The sequence below is a fragment of the Garra rufa genome, chromosome 8 (assembly GCF_049309525.1).
Source record: "Garra rufa chromosome 8, GarRuf1.0, whole genome shotgun sequence".
Taxonomy (NCBI): domain Eukaryota; kingdom Metazoa; phylum Chordata; class Actinopteri; order Cypriniformes; family Cyprinidae; genus Garra; species Garra rufa.
The window spans coordinates 13,302,175-13,316,294 of NC_133368.1; the positions used below are offsets into that span (position 1 = coordinate 13,302,175).

Consider the following 14,120-nt stretch of genomic DNA (forward strand, 5'->3'; position numbering starts at 1 on the left):
GCAGAGGATGGTTTCGATCTATCGACCTCTGGGTTATGGGCCCAGCACGCTTCCGCTGCGCCACTCTGCTTGTCTTGATGTAGAGCCTGTGCACTGGTCTTTTCAACATAACATGATTCTTGCACATATTTCTAACTTGTCTTGCAGCACTTGGGCACATATAAAAGTGAAACAAGATTAGCAGAGGATGGTTTCAATCCATCGACCTCTGGGTTATGGGCCCAGCACACCTTCGCTGCGCCACTCTGCTGAAAGTCACCCCAGATGGGACTCGAACCCACAATCCCTGGCTTAGGAGGCCAATGCCTTATCCATTAGGCCACTGGGGCTGTCATGTAGTTGTTTACTTTTTCTTTTAGTTCTCCATCTCATTCAGCTTCTGGATGAACAACTATTGTGAGAGGACCAAGTGAATTTAGGTTTTCATGAACAGGATCTGAACATTTCTCTTTTTTGGGGGCTCTGTCATATAAAAGCTCAGAAGTCTTAGCAGAGGATGGTTTCGAACCATCGACCTCTGGGTTATGGGCCCAGCACGCTTCCGCTGCGCCACTCTGCTTGTCTTGATGGAGAGCCTGTGCACTGGTCTTTTCAACATAACTTGAATCTTGCACACATTTCTAACTTGTCTTGCATTACCTGGGCACATATAAAAGTGACACAAGCTTAGCAGAGGATGGTTTCGATCCATCGACCTCTGGGTTATGGGCCCAGCACTCTTCCGCTGCGCCACTCTGCTTGTCTTGATGTAGAGCCTGTGCACTGGTCTTTTCAACATAACTTGAATCTTGCACACATTTCTAACTTGTCTTACAGCACCTGGGCACATATAAAAGTGACACAAGCTTAACAGAGGAGGGTTTCGATCCATCGACCTCTGGGTTATGGGCCCAGCACGCTTCCGCTGCGCCACTCTGCTTGTCTTGATATAGAGCCTGTGCACTGGTCTTTTCAACATAACATGATTCTTGTACAATTTTCTAACTTGTCGTGCAGCACTTGGGCACATATAAAAGTGAAACAAGCTTAGCAGAGGATGGTTTCGATCCATCGACCTCTGGGTTATGGGCCCAGCACGCTTCCGCTGCGCCACTCTGCTTGTCTTGATATAGAACCTGTGCACTGGTCTTTTCAACATAACATGATTCTTGCACATATTTCTAACTTGTCTTGCAGCACATGGGCACATATAAAAGTGAAACAAGATTAGCAGAGGATGGTTTCAATCCATCGACCTCTGGGTTATGAGCCCAGCACACCTTCGCTGCGCCACTCTGCTTGTCTTGATGGAGAGCCTGTGCACTGGTCTTTTCAACATAACTTGAATCTTGCACACATTTCTAACTTGTCTTGCAGCACCTGGGCACATATAGAAGTGACACAAGCTTAGCAGAGGATGGTTTCGATCCATCGACCTCTGGGTTATGGGCCCAGCACGCTTCCGCTGCGCCACTCTGCTTGTCTTGATGGAGAGCCTGTGCACTGGTCTTTTCAACATAACTTGAATCTTGCACACATTTCTAACTTGTCTTGCATTACCTGGGCACATATAAAAGTGACACAAGCTTAGCAGAGGATGGTTTCGATCCATCGACCTCTGGGTTATTGGCCAAGCACGCTTCCGCTGCGCCACTCTGCTTGTCTTGATGGAGAGCCTGTGCACTGGTCTTTTCAACATAACTTGAATCTTGCACACATTTCTAACTTGTCTTGCATTACCTGGGCACATATAAAAGTGACACAAGCTTAGCAGAGGATGGTTTCGATCCATCGACCTCTGGGTTATGGGCCCAGCACGCTTCCGCTGCGCCACTCTGCTTGTCTTGATATAGAACCTGTGCACTGGTCTTTTCAACATAACATGATTCTTGCACATATTTCTAACTTGTCTTGCAGCACATGGGCACATATAAAAGTGAAACAAGATTAGCAGAGGATGGTTTCAATCCATCGACCTCTGGGTTATGAGCCCAGCACACCTTCGCTGCGCCACTCTGCTTGTCTTGATGGAGAGCCTGTGCACTGGTCTTTTCAACATAACTTGAATCTTGCACACATTTCTAACTTGTCTTGCATTACCTGGGCACATATAAAAGTGACACAAGCTTAGCAGAGGATGGTTTCGATCCATCGACCTCTGGGTTATGGGCCCAGCACACTTCCGCTGCGCCACTCTGCTTGTCTTGATATAGAACCTGTGCACTGGTCTTTTCAACATAACATGATTCTTGCACATATTTCTAACTTGTCTTGCAGCACATGGGCACATATAAAAGTGAAACAAGATTAGCAGAGGATGGTTTCAATCCATCGACCTCTGGGTTATGGGCCCAGCACACCTTCGCTGCGCCACTCTGCTGAAAGTCACCCCAGATGGGACTCGAACCCACAATCCCTGGCTTAGGAGGCCAATGCCCTATCCATTAGGCCACTGGGGCTGTCATGTAGTTGTTTACTTTTTCTTTTAGTTCTCCATCTCATTCAGCTTCTGGATGAACAACTATTGTGAGAGGACCAAGTGACTTTAGGTTTTCATGAACAGGATCTGAACATTTCTCTTTTTTGGGGGCTCTGTCATATAAAAGCTCAGAAGTCTTAGCAGAGGATGGTTTCGATCCATCGACCTCTGGGTTATGGGCCCAGCACGCTTCCGCTGCGCCACTCTGCTTGCCTTGATGTAGAGCCCGTGCACTGGTCTTTTCAACATAACTTGATTCTTGCACACATTTCTAACTTGTCTTGCAGCACCTGGGCACATATAAAAGTGAAACAAGCTTAGCAGAGGATGGTTTCGATCCATCGACCTCTGGGTTATGGGCCCAGCACGCTTCCGCTCTGCCACTCTGCTTGTCTTGATGTAGAGCCTGTGCACTGGTCTTTTCAACATAACTTGAATCTTGCACAAATTTCTAACTTGTCTTGCAGCACCTGGGCACATATAAAAGTGACACAAGCTTAGCAGAGGATGGTTTCGATCCATCGACCTCTGGGTTATGGGCCCAGCACGCTTCCGCTGCGCCACTCTGCTTGACTTGATGTAGAGCCCGTGCACTGGTCTTTTCAACATAACTTGATTCTTGCACACATTTCTAACTTGTCTTGCAGCACCTGGGCACATATAAAAGTGAAACAAGCTTAGCAGAGGATGGTTTCGATCCATCGACCTCTGGGTTATGGGCCCAGCAAGCTTCCGCTGCGCCACTCTGCTTGTCTTGATGGAGAGCCTGTGCACTGGTCTTTTCAACATAACTTGAATCTTGCACACATTTCTAACTTGTCTTGCAGCACCTGGGCACATTTAAAAGTGACACAAGCTTAGCAGAGAATGGTTTCGATCCATCGACCTCTGGGTTATGGGCCCAGCACGCTTCCGCTGCGCCACTCTGCTTGTCTTGATGGAGAGCCTGTGCACTGGTCTTTTCAACATAACTTGAATCTTGCACACATTTCTAACTTGTCTTGCATTACCTGGGCACATATAAAAGTGACACAAGCTTAGCAGAGGATGGTTTCGATCCATCGACCTCTGGGTTATGGGCCCAGCACGCTTCCGCTGCGCCACTCTGCTTGTCTTGATGGAGAGCCTGTGCACTGGTCTTTTCAACATAACTTGAATCTTGCACACATTTCTAACTTGTCTTGCATTACCTGGGCACATATAAAAGTGACACAAGCTTAGCAAAGGATGGTTTCGATCCATCGACCTCTGGGTTATGGGCCCAGCACGCTTCCGCTGCGCCACTCTGCTTGACTTGACGTAGAGCTTGTGCACTGGTCTTTTCAACATAACTTGAATCTTGCACACATTTCTAACTTGTCTTACAGCACCTGGGCACATATAAAAGTGACACAAGCTTAACAGAGGAGGGTTTCGATCCATCGACCTCTGGGTTATGGGCCCAGCACGCTTCCGCTGCGCCACTCTGCTTGTCTTGATATAGAGCCTGTGCACTGGTCTTTTCAACATAACATGATTCTTGTACAATTTTCTAACTTGTCGTGCAGCACTTGGGCACATATAAAAGTGAAACAAGCTTAGCAGAGGATGGTTTCGATCCATCGACCTCTGGGTTATGGGCCCAGCACGCTTCCGCTGCGCCACTCTGCTTGTCTTGATATAGAACCTGTGCACTGGTCTTTTCAACATAACATGATTCTTGCACATATTTCTAACTTGTCTTGCAGCACATGGGCACATATAAAAGTGAAACAAGATTAGCAGAGGATGGTTTCAATCCATCGACCTCTGGGTTATGGGCCCAGCACACCTTCGCTGCGCCACTCTGCTGAAAGTCACCCCAGATGGGACTCGAACCCACAATCCCTGGCTTAGGAGGCCAATGCCTTATCCATTAGGCCACTGGGGCTGTCATGTAGTTGTTTACTTTTTCTTTTAGTTCTCCATCTCATTCAGCTTCTGGATGAACAACTATTGTGAGAGGACCAAGTGACTTTAGGTTTTCATGAACAGGATCTGAACATTTCTCTTTTTTGGGGGCTCTGTCATATAAAAGCTCAGAAGTCTTAGCAGAGGATGGTTTCGATCCATCGACCTCTGGGTTATGGGCCCAGCACGCTTCCGCTGCGCCACTCTGCTTGCCTTGATGTAGAGCCCGTGCACTGGTCTTTTCAACATAACTTGATTCTTGCACACATTTCTAACTTGTCTTGCAGCACCTGGGCACATATAAAAGTGAAACAAGCTTAGCAGAGGATGGTTTCGATCTATCGACCTCTGGGTTATGGGCCCAGCACGCTTCCGCTGCGCCACTCTGCTTGTCTTGATGTAGAGCCTGTGCACTGGTCTTTTCAACATAACATGATTCTTGCACATATTTCTAACTTGTCTTGCAGCACTTGGGCACATATAAAAGTGAAACAAGATTAGCAGAGGATGGTTTCAATCCATCGACCTCTGGGTTATGGGCCCAGCACACCTTCGCTGCGCCACTCTGCTGAAAGTCACCCCAGATGGGACTCGAACCCACAATCCCTGGCTTAGGAGGCCAATGCCTTATCAATTAGGCCACTGGGGCTGTCATGTAGTTGTTTACTTTTTCTTTTAGTTCTCCATCTCATTCAGCTTCTGGATGAACAACTATTGTGAGAGGACCAAGTGAATTTAGGTTTTCATGAACAGGATCTGAACATTTCTCTTTTTTGGGGGCTCTGTCATATAAAAGCTCAGAAGTCTTAGCAGAGGATGGTTTCGAACCATCGACCTCTGGGTTATGGGCCCAGCACGCTTCCGCTGCGCCACTCTGCTTGCCTTGATGTAGAGCCCGTGCACTGGTCTTTTCAACATAACTTGAATCTTGCACAAATTTCTAACTTGTCTTGCAGCACCTGGGCACATATAAAAGTGACACAAGCTTAGCAGAGGATGGTTTCGATCCATCGACCTCTGGGTTATGGGCCCAGCACGCTTCCGCTGCGCCACTCTGCTTGACTTGATGTAGAGCCCGTGCACTGGTCTTTTCAACATAACTTGATTCTTGCACACATTTCTAACTTGTCTTGCAGCACCTGGGCACATATAAAAGTGAAACAAGCTTAGCAGAGGATGGTTTCGATCCATCGACCTCTGGGTTTTGGGCCCAGCACGCTTCCGCTGCGCCACTCTGCTTGTCTTGATGGAGAGCCTGTGCACTGGTCTTTTCAACATAACTTGAATCTTGCACACATTTCTAACTTGTCTTGCAGCACCTGGGCACATATAAAAGTGACACAAGCTTAGCAGAGGATGGTTTCGATCCATCGACCTCTGGGTTATGGGCCCAGCACGCTTCCGCTGCGCCACTCTGCTTGTCTTGATGGAGAGCCTGTGCACTGGTCTTTTCAACATAACTTGAATCTTGCACACATTTCTAACTTGTCTTGCATTACCTGGGCACATATAAAAGTGACACAAGCTTAGCAGAGGATGGTTTCGATCCATCGACCTCTGGGTTATGGGCCCAGCACTCTTCCGCTGCGCCACTCTGCTTGTCTTGATGTAGAGCCTGTGCACTGGTCTTTTCAACATAACTTGAATCTTGCACACATTTCTAACTTGTCTTACAGCACCTGGGCACATATAAAAGTGACACAAGCTTAACAGAGGAGGGTTTCGATCCATCGACCTCTGGGTTATGGGCCCAGCACGCTTCTGCTGCGCCACTCTGCTTGTCTTGATATAGAGCCTGTGCACTGGTCTTTTCAACATAACATGATTCTTGTACAATTTTCTAACTTGTCGTGCAGCACTTGGGCACATATAAAAGTGAAACAAGCTTAGCAGAGGATGGTTTCGATCCATCGACCTCTGGGTTATGGGCCCAGCACGCTTCCGCTGCGCCACTCTGCTTGTCTTGATATAGAACCTGTGCACTGGTCTTTTCAACATAACATGATTCTTGCACATATTTCTAACTTGTCTTGCAGCACATGGGCACATATAAAAGTGAAACAAGATTAGCAGAGGATGGTTTCAATCCATCGACCTCTGGGTTATGAGCCCAGCACACCTTCGCTGCGCCACTCTGCTTGTCTTGATGGAGAGCCTGTGCACTGGTCTTTTCAACATAACTTGAATCTTGCACACATTTCTAACTTGTCTTGCAGCACCTGGGCACATATAGAAGTGACACAAGCTTAGCAGAGGATGGTTTCGATCCATCGACCTCTGGGTTATGGGCCCAGCACGCTTCCGCTGCGCCACTCTGCTTGTCTTGATGGAGAGCCTGTGCACTGGTCTTTTCAACATAACTTGAATCTTGCACACATTTCTAACTTGTCTTGCATTACCTGGGCACATATAAAAGTGACACAAGCTTAGCAGAGGATGGTTTCGATCCATCGACCTCTGGGTTATTGGCCAAGCACGCTTCCGCTGCGCCACTCTGCTTGTCTTGATGGAGAGCCTGTGCACTGGTCTTTTCAACATAACTTGAATCTTGCACACATTTCTAACTTGTCTTGCATTACCTGGGCACATATAAAAGTGACACAAGCTTAGCAGAGGATGGTTTCGATCCATCGACCTCTGGGTTATGGGCCCAGCACGCTTCCGCTGCGCCACTCTGCTTGTCTTGATATAGAACCTGTGCACTGGTCTTTTCAACATAACATGATTCTTGCACATATTTCTAACTTGTCTTGCAGCACATGGGCACATATAAAAGTGAAACAAGATTAGCAGAGGATGGTTTCAATCCATCGACCTCTGGGTTATGAGCCCAGCACACCTTCGCTGCGCCACTCTGCTGAAAGTCACCCCAGATGGGACTCGAACCCACAATCCCTGGCTTAGGAGGCCAATGCCTTATCCATTAGGCCACTGGGGCTGTCAGGTAGTTGTTTACTTTTTCTTTTAGTTCTCCATCTCATTCAGCTTCTGGATGAACAACTATTGTGAGAGGACCAAGTGACTTTAGGTTTTCATGAACAGGATCTGAACATTTCTCTTTTTTGGGGGCTCTGTCATATAAAAGCTCAGAAGTCTTAGCAGAGGATGGTTTCGATCCATCGACCTCTGGGTTATGGGCCCAGCACGCTTCCGCTGCGCCACTCTGCTTGCCTTGATGTAGAGCCCGTGCACTGGTCTTTTCAACATAACTTGATTCTTGCACACATTTCTAACTTGTCTTGCAGCACCTGGGCACATTTAAAAGTGAAACAAGCTTAGCAGAGGATGGTTTCGATCCATCGACCTCTGGGTTATGGGCCCAGCACGCTTCCGCTGCGCCACTCTGCTTGTCTTGATGTAGAGCCTGTGCACTGGTCTTTTCAACATAACTTGAATCTTGCACAAATTTCTAACTTGTCTTGCAGCACCTGGGCACATATAAAAGTGACACAAGCTTAGCAGAGGATGGTTTCGATCCATCGACCTCTGGGTTATGGGCCCAGCACGCTTCCGCTGCGCCACTCTGCTTGACTTGATGTAGAGCCCGTGCACTGCTCTTTTCAACATAACTTGATTCTTACACACATTTCTAACTTGTCTTGCAGCACCTGGGCACGTATAAAAGTGAAACAAGCTTAGCAGAGGATGGTTTCGATCCATCGACCTCTGGGTTATGGGCCCAGCAAGCTTCCACTGCGCCACTCTGCTTGTCTTGATGGAGAGCCTGTGCACTGGTCTTTTCAACATAACTTGAATCTTGCACACATTTCTAACTTGTCTTGCAGCACCTGGGCACATATAAAAGTGACACAAGCTTAGCAGAGGATGGTTTCGATCCATCGACCTCTGGGTTATGGGCCCAGCACGCTTCCGCTGCGCCACTCTGCTTGTCTTGATGGAGAGCCTGTGCACTGGTCTTTTCAACATAACTTGAATCTTGCACACATTTCTAACTTGTCTTGCATTACCTGGGCACATATAAAAGTGACACAAGCTTAGCAGAGGATGGTTTCGATCCATCGACCTCTGGGTTATTGGCCAAGCACGCTTCCGCTGCGCCACTCTGCTTGTCTTGATGGAGAGCCTGTGCACTGGTCTTTTCAACATAACTTGAATCTTGCACACATTTCTAACTTGTCTTGCATTACCTGGGCACATATAAAAGTGACACAAGCTCAGCAGAGGATGGTTTCGATCCATCGACCTCTGGGTTATGGGCCCAGCACTCTTCCGCTGCGCCACTCTGCTTGTCTTGATGTAGAGCCTGTGCACTGGTCTTTTCAACATAACTTGAATCTTGCACACATTTCTAACTTGTCTTACAGCACCTGGGCACATATAAAAGTGACACAAGCTTAACAGAGGAGGGTTTCGATCCATCGACCTCTGGGTTATGGGCCCAGCACGCTTCCGCTGCGCCACTCTGCTTGTCTTGATATAGAGCCTGTGCACTGGTCTTTTCAACATAACATGATTCTTGTACAATTTTCTAACTTGTCGTGCAGCACTTGGGCACATATAAAAGTGAAACAAGCTTAGCAGAGGATGGTTTCGATCCATCGACCTCTGGGTTATGGGCCCAGCACGCTTCCGCTGCGCCACTCTGCTTGTCTTGATATAGAACCTGTGCACTGGTCTTTTCAACATAACATGATTCTTGCACATATTTCTAACTTGTCTTGCAGCACATGGGCACATATAAAAGTGAAACAAGATTAGCAGAGGATGGTTTCAATCCATCGACCTCTGGGTTATGAGCCCAGCACACCTTCGCTGCGCCACTCTGCTTGTCTTGATGGAGAGCCTGTGCACTGGTCTTTTCAACATAACTTGAATCTTGCACACATTTCTAACTTGTCTTGCAGCACCTGGGCACATATAGAAGTGACACAAGCTTAGCAGAGGATGGTTTCGATCCATCGACCTCTGGGTTATGGGCCCAGCACGCTTCCGCTGCGCCACTCTGCTTGTCTTGATGGAGAGCCTGTGCACTGGTCTTTTCAACATAACTTGAATCTTGCACACATTTCTAACTTGTCTTGCATTACCTGGGCACATATAAAAGTGACACAAGCTTAGCAGAGGATGGTTTCGATCCATCGACCTCTGGGTTATTGGCCAAGCACGCTTCCGCTGCGCCACTCTGCTTGTCTTGATGGAGAGCCTGTGCACTGGTCTTTTCAACATAACTTGAATCTTGCACACATTTCTAACTTGTCTTGCATTACCTGGGCACATATAAAAGTGACACAAGCTTAGCAGAGGATGGTTTCGATCCATCGACCTCTGGGTTATGGGCCCAGCACGCTTCCGCTGCGCCACTCTGCTTGTCTTGATATAGAACCTGTGCACTGGTCTTTTCAACATAACATGATTCTTGCACATATTTCTAACTTGTCTTGCAGCACATGGGCACATATAAAAGTGAAACAAGATTAGCAGAGGATGGTTTCAATCCATCGACCTCTGGGTTATGAGCCCAGCACACCTTCGCTGCGCCACTCTGCTGAAAGTCACCCCAGATGGGACTCGAACCCACAATCCCTGGCTTAGGAGGCCAATGCCTTATCCATTAGGCCACTGGGGCTGTCAGGTAGTTGTTTACTTTTTCTTTTAGTTCTCCATCTCATTCAGCTTCTGGATGAACAACTATTGTGAGAGGACCAAGTGACTTTAGGTTTTCATGAACAGGATCTGAACATTTCTCTTTTTTGGGGGCTCTGTCATATAAAAGCTCAGAAGTCTTAGCAGAGGATGGTTTCGATCCATCGACCTCTGGGTTATGGGCCCAGCACGCTTCCGCTGCGCCACTCTGCTTGCCTTGATGTAGAGCCCGTGCACTGGTCTTTTCAACATAACTTGATTCTTGCACACATTTCTAACTTGTCTTGCAGCACCTGGGCACATTTAAAAGTGAAACAAGCTTAGCAGAGGATGGTTTCGATCCATCGACCTCTGGGTTATGGGCCCAGGACGCTTCCGCTGCGCCACTCTGCTTGTCTTGATGTAGAGCCTGTGCACTGGTCTTTTCAACATAACTTGAATCTTGCACAAATTTCTAACTTGTCTTGCAGCACCTGGGCACATATAAAAGTGACACAAGCTTAGCAGAGGATGGTTTCGATCCATCGACCTCTGGGTTATGGGCCCAGCACGCTTCCGCTGCGCCACTCTGCTTGACTTGATGTAGAGCCCGTGCACTGCTCTTTTCAACATAACTTGATTCTTACACACATTTCTAACTTGTCTTGCAGCACCTGGGCACGTATAAAAGTGAAACAAGCTTAGCAGAGGATGGTTTCGATCCATCGACCTCTGGGTTATGGGCCCAGCAAGCTTCCGCTGCGCCACTCTGCTTGTCTTGATGGAGAGCCTGTGCACTGGTCTTTTCAACATAACTTGAATCTTGCACACATTTCTAACTTGTCTTGCAGCACCTGGGCACATATAAAAGTGACACAAGCTTAGCAGAGGATGGTTTCGATCCATCGACCTCTGGGTTATGGGCCCAGCACGCTTCCGCTGCGCCACTCTGCTTGACTTGATGTAGAGCCCGTGCACTGCTCTTTTCAACATAACTTGATTCTTACACACATTTCTAACTTGTCTTGCAGCACCTGGGCACATATAAAAGTGAAACAAGCTTAGCAGAGGATGGTTTCGATCCATCGACCTCTGGGTTATGGGCCCAGCAAGCTTCCGCTGCGCCACTCTGCTTGTCTTGATGGAGAGCCTGTGCACTGGTCTTTTCAACATAACTTGAATCTTGCACACATTTCTAACTTGTCTTGCAGCACCTGGGCACATATAAAAGTGACACAAGCTTAACAGAGAATGGTTTCGATCCATCGACCTCTGGGTTATGGGCCCAGCACGCTTCCGCTGCGCCACTCTGCTTGTCTTGATGGAGAGCCTGTGCACTGGTCTTTTCAACATAACTTGAATCTTGCACACATTTCTAACTTGTCTTGCATTACCTGGGCACATATAAAAGTGACACAAGCTTAGCAGAGGATGGTTTCGATCCATCGACCTCTGGGTTATGGGCCCAGCACGCTTCCGCTGCGCCACTCTGCTTGTCTTGATGGAGAGCCTGTGCACTGGTCTTTTCAACATAACTTGAATCTTGCACACATTTCTAACTTGTCTTGCATTACCTGGGCACATATAAAAGTGACACAAGCTTAGCAAAGGATGTTTTCGATCCATCGACCTCTGGGTTATGGGCCCAGCACGCTTCCGCTGCGCCACTCTGCTTGACTTGACGTAGAGCTTGTGCACTGGTCTTTTCAACATAACATGATTCTTGTACAATTTTCTAACTTGTCTTGCAGCACTTGGGCACATATAAAAGTGAAACAAGATTAGCAGAGGATGGTTTTGATCCATCGACCTCTGGGTTATGGGCCCAGCACGCTTCCGCTGTGCCACTCTGCTCACCTTTATGTAGAGCCCGTACACTGGTCTTTTCAACATCACTTGATTCTGGCACACGTTTCTAACTTGTCTTGCAGCATGCAGCTGTTCACTTTTTCTTGTAGTTCTTCATCTCATTCAGCTTCTGGATGAACAACTTTTGTGAGAGGACCAAGTGACTTTAGGTTTTCACGAACAGGCTCTGAAGATTTCTCTTTTTTGGTGGCTCTGTCATATATACAAGCTCAGAAGTCTTAGCAGAGGATGGTTTCGATCCATCGACCTCTGGGTTATGGGTCCAGCACGCTTCCGCTGCGCCACTCTGCTTGTCTTGATGTAGAGCCTGTGCACTGGTCTTTTCAACATAACTTGAATCTTACACACATTTCTAACTTGTCTTGCAGCACTTGGGCACATATAAAAGTGAAACAAGCTTGGCAGAGGATGGTTTCGATCCATCGACCACTGGGTTATGGGCCCAGCACGCTTCCGCTGCGCCACTCTGCTTGACTTAACGTAGAGCTTGTGCACTGGTCTTTTCAACATAACATGATTCTTGTACAATTTTCTAACTTGTCTTGCAGCACTTGGGCACATATAAAAGTGAAACAAGATTAGCAGAGGATGGTTTCAATCCATCGACCTCTGGGTTATGGGCCCAGCTCACCTTCGCTGCGCCACTCTGCTGAAAGTCACCCCAGATGGGACTCGAACCCACAATCCCTGGCTTAGGAGGCCAATGCCTTATCCATTAGGCCACTGGGGCTGTCATGTAATTGTTTACTTTTTCTTTTAGTTCTCCATCTCATTCAGCTTCTGGATGAACAACTATTGTGAGAGGACCAAGTGACTTTAGGTTTTCATGAACAGGATCTGAACATTTCTCTTTTTTGGGGGCTCTGTCATATAAAAGCTCAGAAGTCTTAGCAGAGGATGGTTTCGAACCATCGACCTCTGGGTTATGGGCCCAGCACCCTTCCGCTGCGCCACTCTGCTTTCCTTGACGAGAGTACCATACGCCGGTCTTTTCAAAACCACTTGAGCCTGGCACACATTTCTAACTAGTCTATTATGTATGAATTTTTTTGCAAATTACAACAAGTTTACCAGTTGCATCGTCGTTTCTTTAAGCAGCACCTGGGCACATATGAAAGCAAAAAAAGCTTAGCAGAGGATGGTTTCGATCCATCGACCTCTGGGTTATGGGCCCAGCACGCTTCCGCTGCGCCACTCTGCTTGCCTTGATGTAGAGCCCGTGCACTGGTCTTTTCAACATAACTTGATTCTTGCACACATTTCTAACTTGTCTTGCAGCACCTGGGCACATATAAAAGTGAAACAAGATTAGCAGAGGATGGTTTCAATCCATCGACCTCTGGGTTATGGGCCCAGCACACCTTCGCTGCGCCACTCTGCTGAAAGTCACCCCAGATGGGACTCAAACCCACAATCCCTGGCTTAGGAGGCCAATGCCTTATCCATTAGGCCACTGGGGCTGTCATGTAGTTGTTTACTTTTTCTTTTAGTTCTCCATCTCATTCAGCTTCTGGATGAACAACTATTGTGAGAGGACCAAGTGACTTTAGGTTTTCATGAACAGGATCTGAACATTTCTCTTTTTTGGGGGCTCTGTCATATAAAAGCTCAGAAGTCTTAGCAGAGGATGGTTTCGATCCATCGACCTCTGGGTTATGGGCCCAGCACGCTTCCGCTGCGCCACTCTGCTTGCCTTGATGTAGAGCCCGTGCACTGGTCTTTTCAACATAACTTGATTCTTGCACACATTTCTAACTTGTCTTGCAGCACCTGGGCACATATAAAAGCGAAACAAGCTTAGCAGAGGATGGTTTCGATCCATCGACCTCTGGGTTATGGGCCCAGCACGCTTCCGCTGCGCCACTCTGCTTGTCTTGATGTAGAGCCTGTGCACTGGTCTTTTCAACATAACTTGAATCTTGCACAAATTTCTAACTTGTCTTGCAGCACCTGGGCACATATAAAAGTGACACAAGCTTAGCAGAGGATGGTTTCGATCCATCGACCTCTGGGTTATGGGCCCAGCACGCTTCCGCTGCGCCACTCTGCTTGACTTGATGTAGAGCCCGTGCACTGCTCTTTTCAACATAACTTGATTCTTACACACATTTCTAACTTGTCTTGCAGCACCTGGGCACGTATAAAAGTGAAACAAGCTTAGCAGAGGATGGTTTCGATCCATCGACCTCTGGGTTATGGGCCCAGCAAGCTTCCGCTGCGCCACTCTGCTTGTCTTGATGGAGAGCCTGTGCACTGGTCTTTTCAACATAACTTGAATCTT

The 14,120-nt window shown here is 47.5% G+C and overlaps 11 non-coding genes across 11 annotated transcripts; all 11 read right to left on the bottom strand.

Annotated features, from left to right (window-relative positions):
• Positions 1-256: 256 nt before the first annotated feature.
• trnar-ccu (transfer RNA arginine (anticodon CCU)) lies at positions 257-329 on the bottom strand. Its single transcript has one exon. It is a non-coding gene; the product is annotated as a tRNA-Arg (tRNA).
• Positions 330-487: 158 nt separating this feature from the next.
• trnam-cau (transfer RNA methionine (anticodon CAU)) lies at positions 488-559 on the bottom strand. The gene has a single exon. It is a non-coding gene; the product is annotated as a tRNA-Met (tRNA).
• A 1,806-nt stretch (positions 560-2,365) lies between these two features.
• trnar-ccu (transfer RNA arginine (anticodon CCU)) lies at positions 2,366-2,438 on the bottom strand. The gene has a single exon. It is a non-coding gene; the product is annotated as a tRNA-Arg (tRNA).
• Positions 2,439-4,294: 1,856 nt separating this feature from the next.
• trnar-ccu (transfer RNA arginine (anticodon CCU)) lies at positions 4,295-4,367 on the bottom strand. The gene has a single exon. It is a non-coding gene; the product is annotated as a tRNA-Arg (tRNA).
• Positions 4,368-4,963: 596 nt separating this feature from the next.
• trnar-ccu (transfer RNA arginine (anticodon CCU)) lies at positions 4,964-5,036 on the bottom strand. Its single transcript has one exon. It is a non-coding gene; the product is annotated as a tRNA-Arg (tRNA).
• A 158-nt stretch (positions 5,037-5,194) lies between these two features.
• trnam-cau (transfer RNA methionine (anticodon CAU)) lies at positions 5,195-5,266 on the bottom strand. Its single transcript has one exon. It is a non-coding gene; the product is annotated as a tRNA-Met (tRNA).
• A 288-nt stretch (positions 5,267-5,554) lies between these two features.
• trnal-caa (transfer RNA leucine (anticodon CAA)) lies at positions 5,555-5,626 on the bottom strand. Its single transcript has one exon. It is a non-coding gene; the product is annotated as a tRNA-Leu (tRNA).
• Positions 5,627-7,252: 1,626 nt separating this feature from the next.
• Positions 7,253-7,325, bottom strand: trnar-ccu (transfer RNA arginine (anticodon CCU)). Its single transcript has one exon. It is a non-coding gene; the product is annotated as a tRNA-Arg (tRNA).
• Positions 7,326-9,901: 2,576 nt separating this feature from the next.
• trnar-ccu (transfer RNA arginine (anticodon CCU)) lies at positions 9,902-9,974 on the bottom strand. The gene has a single exon. It is a non-coding gene; the product is annotated as a tRNA-Arg (tRNA).
• A 2,522-nt stretch (positions 9,975-12,496) lies between these two features.
• Positions 12,497-12,569, bottom strand: trnar-ccu (transfer RNA arginine (anticodon CCU)). The gene has a single exon. It is a non-coding gene; the product is annotated as a tRNA-Arg (tRNA).
• Positions 12,570-13,226: 657 nt separating this feature from the next.
• trnar-ccu (transfer RNA arginine (anticodon CCU)) lies at positions 13,227-13,299 on the bottom strand. Its single transcript has one exon. It is a non-coding gene; the product is annotated as a tRNA-Arg (tRNA).
• Positions 13,300-14,120: the final 821 nt, after the last annotated feature.